The following is a 9,604-nucleotide window of genomic DNA, read 5'->3' as shown; positions in this document are numbered from 1 at the left end:
CGGGCCCCTCCAGCGCGGCCCCTCTCGCGGGTCGGAGGCCCGCACTCCTGCGTGCCGCCCGCCCGCCAACTGCGGGCGGCGTCGATGAAATAGATCCGACCTACGACGCGCAGGTCCGTGATGCGCGCGGCCGGCGGCGGCGAATTCGCGGCCTCCGCGCCCGCTGCACTCGCGGCCCCGCACTCCGCACCCGCGTGCCCTAACGTCCCGGCCGGACTGAGCACCCAAGACGCCCCAACGGGAGGGACCCGGAGGAGAAGGGCAGCCTCCCCTTTCGGTCCTGTCCGATATTAGCTTCCCAGAACGCTCCGGAGGAGACAGAACGCGAGAGGTGGAAACAGAGCCGAGGGAAAGGAAGAACTCCAGGCGATTTTCCTCATCTAAAAACCGCGTGAAGATGAAATCGGGGTCCGGTCGCGGGTGACGGTGAGTCGCGTCCCCCTCCCCAGTGGGAGCCAAAGCCTTGGCCCGGCCACCCGAGAGTAAGCAGCCCCTGCTCCTTTGGGCATTTGAACGTGTCCCCCCTTGGGCTTTCTGTGGATTCCAAGAATGCAACTGGTAAATTTATTTTTAATGCCCTTCCTTGAAGTAAGAGTAACTTTAAAATCTCTTAACAGAAGACACGGTTTCTGGTAGGTTTTGAATGAGGTCTTCCAGGTGTGGGGGAAACTAGAGAAAGCAGCTACAGCTGAGAATCACACACGCCCAGGAACTGCACTTCAGCCAGGTGGGTTTGTCTCTTAGGCTGGGCCTATGTTATTTTAAATGCATCTTTGATTGAATTTAAGATAAATTTAGGACGTTTGTGAGGAATAGTTTAATTTTCATAGGCTTTAACTTAAATACACGTTTTTAAAGTTATATAACAAGCACATGAAGCCTGCCAGTTTTACAAAAATGGGAAAGAAATTATGTATAAATGGGAAAGCATCATAAAATGGCCTGTATTTAATGGCCAGTATTTAGTGGTTGTTTCCACTAAAGGTCTTTTCCCCCTTGGATAGGTAACGTCTAACTTCTTTCTATAAAACCTGACAATCACTGGAAAAAACCAAAATACGACTTTCTAGTTCCAACCTACTCTTCCTTACACCTTTTCTCATCATCTCTCCCTAATCTTTTCTAATGCAATTTTTAAAAAGTCAATTTTTACATAGCCTCCAATTTCAACCTCATGGTCAACAACTATCAGTCCAGTTAATTAGAGGCCCTCCTGGGAATTTGATCTCCCCACAAAGAAAAGAGAATTCCAAACCAAACATTGTATTTATGGTCATAAATAATAGAAAAGTTTGCTCTAGCCAAACACCTGGAAAATGAACTTTTTTTTCCAATAAGAATCTAGATTCATGGTTGAATGTTGCAGACATTTTGTCTCTAAAGGAAACTGGGGATTTATTTTTTCTAGGAGCTGCAACAGAGGGTCTTTGGCAAAGGGATCAGATATAATATGTGAGGACCTATGTCTTACAATGAAATGAGAGAAGTTAAGTGACCAGATTTTTATTTGTCTGGTGGCTACTTTGTTATGTACACGTTTCAAAATTTATTGAGCTCTGAAAAAATCAAACCTGGAAGAATTTAAGACTTACTATTAAGCTGCTTATTACTATAAACAAGACCGTGTGGGAGTGGCAGACGGGTACATGTGTAAATAAAAAGAACTGAATTGAGACATGTAAAATAGACCTCCCTTCTCTGGTCAAATTATTTTCCAAAAAGAGACACTAAAGCAATTCAATGGGGAAAGGACTATCATTTCAACAAACAGCACTGGAACAAGATATCTACATAGTGAAAAAAACCTACAATCCCTACTTTACAGTATACATGAAAGCTAATTTGAGTTAGATCATAGACCAAATCATACACACTACAACTATAAAGTTTTAGAAGAAAATACATGAGACTATCCTTATGACCTGGTGGTAAGCAAAATAAATATCACACACCAAAAACATAAAAAAGAAAAATGATGTTAGACTTTAACAATATTAAATAAAAAATAATAAGTTAGACTTTTAAAATATTAAAATTTAGTCTAATTAAATATTAAATTAGACTTTAACAACAGTCATACTTAAAATATTAAACATTAAAATTATAAAATAATTAAAATATTAAAAATGTCTTCTCATTAAAGATACCATTCAGTGAAAAGGCAGAGCCAAATCACAGACAGGGACAAAATATTCACAGAACTTATCTGACAAAGACCCTATCTCCAGAATATAAAATGACCTCCTATAATCAATATTAGAAACTGAAACACCCGTTTTTTAAAAATGGGAAAAAGCTTAAACACTTCAGACAGAAAGATATACCAATGGCCAGTAAGCACATAAACGAGTGCTCAGTATCACTAGTTAGGGATATAGATACTAAAACTGCTTTGAAATACCACTGCACCCAGTAGCACGGCTAAAAAAGTGAAAAACACCGAATCTTTGTGAAGATGTGGAACAACTAGAACTCTCCCACATTTTTAGTGGGAATGTGTTATAGCCATTTTGGCTTTATAGTTTCTTATACATTTAAACAAATTTACATAAACATCCCTTTATTCCCATAAAATCCTTCACCTAGCTATTCTTCCAAGAGAACTGAAAACATATGTCCATACCAAAAAGATTGTAACAAGAACGTTCATAGTGTTTTTATTCTCAATAGCCCGAACTAGAAACTACTCAAGACACTGATAAACAGATTGTGGTATATCCATATAATAGGATATTACTCAGCAATAAAAAGTCATGAGCCTTTTTTTTTTTTTTTTGAAGATTTTATTTGTAACAGAGAGAGACAGCGAGAGGGGGAACACAAGCACAGGGCAGCTGGAGAGGGAGAAGCAGGCTCCCCACTGAGCAGGGAGCCAGATATGGGGCTCTATCCCAGGACCCTAGGATCATGACCTGAGCCGAAGCCAGACACTTAACAACTGAGCCACTCAACGCCCAAAAGTCACGAATTTTTATATACTCCACAATATAAATAAAACTCAGAGACATTATGCAGAATACAACAGCATACATACTCCATGATTCTATTCACAGGAATTTCTAGGAGAAGCAAAACTAAAGTGCAAAATATCAGCACAATTATTTTCAAAAATAATGCAGAGGATAATGACAATGGGGATGATGATCCTGATTATGATATTATTGAGCAGCTACTAAATTCAGGCACAGCCAACAACAGAATGAAGTAGCTACTCTTACTAGCCCATTTTTTAAAAAGATTTTATTTATGTGATAGAGAGAGAGATCACAAGTAGGCAGAGAGGCAGGCACAGAGAGAGGGGAAGCATCTTAGGGTCCTGGGATCAAACCCCAAATTGGGCTCTCCACTCAGGGAGAGCCCAATTTGGGGTTTGATCCCAGGACCCTGAGATCATGACCTGACCTGACCTGAAGGCAGAGGTTTAACCCACTGAGCCACCCAGGCGCCCCTTATCAGCCCCATTTTACAGAAGAAAGAAGTGAGGCACATAAAATTTGAGTTACTTCTCCAAGGCCATACAAGGACAGAATCAGATTTAAAAACTAGAGCCTGTGCTCCTGAGCACAGATAGATCAGATCTTTTTTCTTCTCGGTCCTAGGTATTTCTGATTTTCTCAGATGTAGGTAGGGAGGGGTAAGAAGATAAGAGAGAAGGAAAAAGAGGGCAAAAGAGGAGTGAGCGATAGAAACACAAAGATCTGTAGTCAACAAAGAGCAGAACAGGAAACTATTATGAATGTTTTTACATCAAAGGTTATAAAAATTTCTGGGAGATTTGTGATCTGCAAGCAAGCTAAAGATTCTTATGGCGAAGTGGTTAAGTATTGTGCTGAGGTCAGAAAATTAATCACAATTTTTAAAGTTGAAAACTAATACATTAAAGTTTCTAGAAGAAAATGTGGGAAAATGTACTTACAGTCTTGGGCAGGAGAGATGTCTTAGAGAGTAAGATACCTTAACAATAAAAGAAAAAATGAATCAGATTCCGTCAAAAGTAAAAACTTATGTTCATCAAAAATCACCGTAAGAGGGGCACCTGGGTGGCTCAGTGGGTTTAGCCTCTGCCTTCAGCTCAGGTCATGATCTCAGGGTCCTGGAATGAGATCGATCCCTGCATTGAGCCCCTCATCTGGCTCTCTGCTTGGACGGGAGCCTGTTTTCCCTCTCTCTGCCTGCCTCTCTGCCTGCTTGTGATCTCTCTCTCTCTGTCAAATAAATTTAAAACAAACAAACACCATAAGAAAGTAAAAAGGCAATCCATAGAGTAGGAAAAGATATTTGCAGATTTCTTATCTGGACATGACTCAAATTGAATGGACAGAGAACTTTTAGAAATCAATAATAAAAGCCAAAACATTAAAAATTAGCAAAATACCAGAATAGGCTTGCTTCACAAAAGATAATTTCTAAATGGCCAAAAGACAAAAGGAAAGATGCTTACTTATTATTTATTAGGGAAGCACAAATTAAAACCACAGTGAGATACTACCTTTATGCACTCACAGCAACTTTTAAAGAGGGAGAACACCAACTGCTGACAAGATTATAGAGTAACTATCCTTCATTGCTGCTGACAAGGTAAAATCACACATTCTGGAAAATTGGCTGTTCCTAATAAAGTTAAATTTACACCAACCCCAGGACCCAGCAATTTCGCTACAAAGTATATACTCAAAAAATGAATGCACATGTGTAAGGACCTTGTTCACAATGGCCAAAACTATAAATTATCCAAGTATCCATCAACAGCAGTATGAGCACAGGAATAACATTCATCAAGAACACTGTAATAATAAACTCAACAGCATGGATGCATCTCAGAAAAAAAAAAATACATTCACTACTGTGAATTTTAGAAATAGTCAACATTAACCGCTGGAGATAGAAATCAGAACCTTTTAATCTACTTAATTATATGTTTTTGTTGAACCATTTTAAAGGAAGTTACATTGAACTTAAATACTTCAGCATGCAAATGACTTCACCGACTCCAATATTACTTAATTAAGTCAATCCACTAGACTAGGATCAGCAAACTTTCTTTTGTAAAGTGCCCAGTAGTAAGTATTTTAGGCTTTGTTGAAACTACTCAACTCTGCCATTGGATTACAAAAGCAGCCATAGATAATACATACATGAATAAGTATTCTTGTGTTCCAGTAAAACTTTATTTACTAAACAAGCTGTGTGTGGATTTGGCCAGCAGGCCATAGTTTACTGACCCCTGCACAAAAAATCACAGTTCTTTCTCATACTCAAAGTATCACAACTCATGCCAGTGGGAATTCCTTCAAGCCAGCTGTGGGTGTCTTTAAAAGACCCTAGTGGAGGGGCGCCTGGGTGCCTCAGTAGGTTGGAGCCTCTGCCTTCAGCTCAGGTCATGATCCCAGGGTCCTGGAATCGAGCCCCGCATCGGGCTCTCTGCTCAGCAGGGAACCTGCTTTCCTTTCTCTCTCTCTGCCTGCCTTTCTGCCTTCTTGTGATCTCTGTCTTTCAAATAAATAAATAAAAAAGACCCTAGTGGATTATTAATGAATCACCGCCTTCTGGGAATGGTATTAAAGATAAAAACCTGGATACTCTGGATAATCATGGAACTTTTTGATGTCGCTTTTAGATTAGTTCAGTTCACAGTGCTATAGTACATTGTAACTTTATTTTGTATATATAAAACGTTCATTGGAAAATGACAGTGGGGTGCCTGGGTGGCTTCATGGGTCGAGGCACTGTTTCTTGATTTTGGTTCAGGTCATGATCTAAGGGTCCTGGGATTGGATCCGAGCTGGGCTCCACACTCAGTGGGAAGTCTACTTCAGGATTCTCTCTCCCTCTCTCCTACCCCCATCTTACTCCATCTCTATCAAAAATAAATAAATACATCTTCTTTTTAAAAATAACGGTTATTTGGGACACCTGGCTCAGTCCGTAGAGCATCAGATTCTTCATCTCGGGGATCGTGAGTTCCAGCCCCATGTTGGGTGTAGAGATTACTTTAAAAAAATAAATAAATTTTTAAAAATAACAATGATTATGCCTGTTTGGGGTCTTGTGATTTTTTTCTTTTCTCTTGGGCTCAAAATCTTGATTGTCAGTTAACAAAGTTACTTCTCTAACTTGTTGCTAAAACATAAATAAGGCCCTTTCAAAACAACAACAAAAAAAATCAGAATGGTTTGCTTAAGCACAGCACAAGTAGGTGGGAATTGGCTAGAAAGGGCTGTACTGATGTTTCTGGGCTGATGGAAATTTTGTATAGCTTTAACTAGGTGTGGATGTTTTTACATCAAAAATGCTAAAGGAGGCACGCCAGATGAAGTCAGGTATATGGTGTGCCGTGATCTAATAGTGGTTAGTACTTTGTGTTGTGGCCGCAACAACCTCGGTTCGAATCTGAGTCATGGCAGTATCTGGCATCTTTCTTGAACACATTTGGTACATGTTTTAGCCCTGGTGTTAATCCTCTTACCACTTTTTGTGGCCTAAGATCAAGGTTTGCGGTGTCTCCCTAATACTTTGCAGTTATAAGGGGAGGAAACCCTACTGTGCACTAAACTGGGGTCAAGTATTCTGTCTTCCAGAACCATGCTCTATATCTGAGCATGCACAGAACTATCCCAAAAGAGAAAGAGCCATCTGTAGCTTCCACTTATGTAACAGTGTAGACATGAACGTTTTTCTGGTTGAGATATTGCAGTTGTTGATGGGGTCTTTTTAGACACTATGACAATGAGCTTTTTATGAGTTTGTACAACAAAATCTAATAAAACCCAATTTCCATACCATTCTCTGTCCCTCCAACCCAACTTTCATTCTAATTGTACATATTGAAGTCTAATTCATGTAGAACACAATCAGGGTCTTAAGTGCACAACACAAAGAGCCTTCACAAAGGCCAAATACTGCTGTGGCTCAGATTCGAGGCAGGGTTGCTGCAACCACAATGCAGAGTGTTAACCACTATACCGTCACAGCACACAGCAAAGATGCTGGCAATTGGTGTGTGTCCTTTAATATTTTTGATGCAAAATATTCACAATATTTTCTTGCTTTGTTCTTGAACAACTACAGGTTCTTGCACTTTTCTCTCTGTCGGGTCCTCTCTCTCCATTTCTCTCTCCCCATTCTGATACAAAATAAAAAACCATTCTCATCTCTCAGGATCTGGCCAGTGCATGTCCACAAGCCTCTTGGGAGGTCTCCTTGTCTTCAATCATGCCTCTCCTACTTCTTTCCAGTCTCCTGAAGGTTCCCTTTTGGCCTCGACCCTTTTCCCGCTCCCTCACACTGACCCTATGGACCCCACTGAAGACAGAATGCGGAATGTGGTTGAACGGAGCCCTGGAGCTTAAGCTGCACAGATGGTGCGCTGTAAGTCCCTCTGCTGCCCAGCCCATGGGACATTGCAGGCTTCGAAATCAGTTGACAAAAATAAAATCTTTAGGGGCCCCTGGGTGGCTCAGTAGGTTAAAGCCTCTGCTTTCAGCTCAGGTCATGATCCCAGGGTCCTGGGATCCAGCCCCGCATCGAGCCCCGCATCGAGCCCCGCATCGAGCCCTGCATTGAGCCCCACATCGAGCCCTGCACCGGGCTCTCCGCTCGGCAGGAAGCCTGCTTCCTATCCCCCTCTCTCTACCTGCCTCTCTGCCTACTTGTGATCTCTGTCTGTCAAATAAATAAGTAAAATCTTTAAAAAAGAAAGAAAAAAAATCTTTTTAGAAAAAAACTTCCCCCTTTTAAAAACATTTTTCTATTTCAGTTCTCAGAGTTCTTCAAAGGATTAAAAGCTTAACAGTGACAATGTATGGGGGGAAAAATGAAGACCAACCAAAGGAGAAAAGTAAAGACTGTTTATACAGAACTTACTAAAGCAAGGCCATCAGCCATGGTCGCTTGAGTTTTAAAACAGTCTAAAGCTGCAGGGGGAGTGGGAAAGCTTTATAGTAGGAAAAAGGTAGGACTTAAGGTGTGCGCTCCTTGGAGGCTGTTGGCATGGGAAAGCTGTAAGTAGGTAACTAGAAGCTGAGCGTCCTGTATGACTGGTTAGTGGGCATATTTGACTTTCTTAGGGTGGTCCTAGGTTGCAATGGGGATAAAAATTAGGGAAGTAATTAATTATTAAGTTATTATTTTTTTTAAGATTTTATTTATTTATTTGACAGACAGAGATCACAAGTAGGCAGAGAGGCAGGCAGAGAGAGACTGAGAGAGGGAAGCAGGCTCCCTGCTGAGCAGAGTGCCCAATGTGGGACTCGACCCTGAGATCATGACCTGAGCCGAAGGCAGCAGCTTAACCCACTGAGCCAACCAGGCGCCCTAATTATTAACTTATTAATCAAATCCTGGCCATTTTGAGGCAGTTGTTCCACAACTTTATTTTTTAGCTTCCTGGATTGTTACTAGAGTTAAAAGCCTGTCTTTCTACAAATCTGCAGACTTCTAGCAGGCTACTTCCTGGGGGGCGGCTGCAGCTGGATGACCAGAGTTCATCAGAGTCTCTATATAGAGAGAGAAAGTCTATATATTCTATCTATATTTTTATATATAGTCTATATATTCTATATATATATATATTTGTATATTTTAAATATTCTATATTTTTTATATGTATACATAACATACTCATAACATATATACATGTGGTGTAGCCATTGTCCCTTTGTATGCTCAGACTCTAAAATGCATTAATTCAGCAAGTCCTAATTGAGTGTCCTGGGCATTCAGCTTCCCTTGGGCCCCCCTCGACCCGCCTAGGGTGTAGAGGGGTGGCGGGTGGTGGTCCGGGTGTCTCCAAAGGTTCTGGCTTCTGAGGGGCAAGGCGGGGCGAGGCCATTTGCTTTCCCCAGTTTCGGAATCACCCAATGCACCGGTTTCAAACCCGAAAGACGACTTGATTTGTCGCTCTAATCTCCGGTTTTCCAAGGCTTTGGAGCCTGCCCAATCACACAGCAGGGACTGGTGGCCATTTGCGATTCGGAAGGAATCGCTATTATAAGGAAGAAAGAGAACACACTGTGTCTCTGTGGTGCAATCAGTTAGCGCGGTCAGCGGTTAACCGAAAGGTTGGTGGTTCAAACACACCCAGGGACGGTGCCGAGCTCTTTTACGTCGGTTTGGTTTTCGCAGATTCGCCTAGGAAAAGTGCAAAATACCTCATTTCCCTCCCTTCAAGTGATATGAGGGCACCTTCTGGAGCTCCCCTGACTTCCCCGAAGATCTGCCAGAAGAAACATAGGAGACAGAGAAGTTCTGAGAAACAAGGAACAAGGGAGGCTTGGTGTAATCTGTCCTGAAGAGCATGTTTTGTGGGATGGGATCTTGTTTCTTTGGGCTAGTAACAAATTTTATGTACCTCAATTTTTCAACTGCATAATAGCATCTTGCAGGATGTGTCTGTATTTAGTAATTGTTCAGTCAATGATGCTATCAGTGGAATTGTGAGCATTGTTATCATTATCTTCTGCATTATTTTTGATGAAAGCATTTCTTTGTACTGTTACTTAAACTTTTATATTTTATTTTTAAAAACAAGTTGATCTGGCGCCTGAGTGGCTCAGGGTCCTGGGATCGAGCCCCACATTGAGCCCCACATTGGGCTCTCGGCTCA

The 9,604-nt window shown here is 41.3% G+C and overlaps 1 protein-coding gene across 6 annotated transcripts in view; it reads left to right on the top strand.

Moving 5' to 3' along the window:
• Positions 1–107: 107 nt before the first annotated feature.
• Positions 108–9,604, top strand: part of LOC116566976 (myomegalin) — a 48,715-nt gene continuing 39,218 nt past the window's right edge. For 4 of the 6 annotated variants that reach the window (XM_032301686.1, XM_032301692.1, XM_032301680.1 and 1 more), the window contains exon 1: positions 238–426. The gene's annotated coding sequence lies outside the window, so the exon portion shown is untranslated. Of the gene's footprint in view, positions 427–636; positions 728–9,604 lie in introns of all 6 variants that reach the window. The other 2 variants (XM_032301688.1, XM_032301693.1) reach the window with 2 other exon arrangements.

This window comes from Mustela erminea, chromosome 10 (genome assembly GCF_009829155.1).
Source record: "Mustela erminea isolate mMusErm1 chromosome 10, mMusErm1.Pri, whole genome shotgun sequence".
Taxonomy (NCBI): domain Eukaryota; kingdom Metazoa; phylum Chordata; class Mammalia; order Carnivora; family Mustelidae; genus Mustela; species Mustela erminea.
This window is presented reverse-complemented; position numbering and strand designations above follow the sequence as displayed.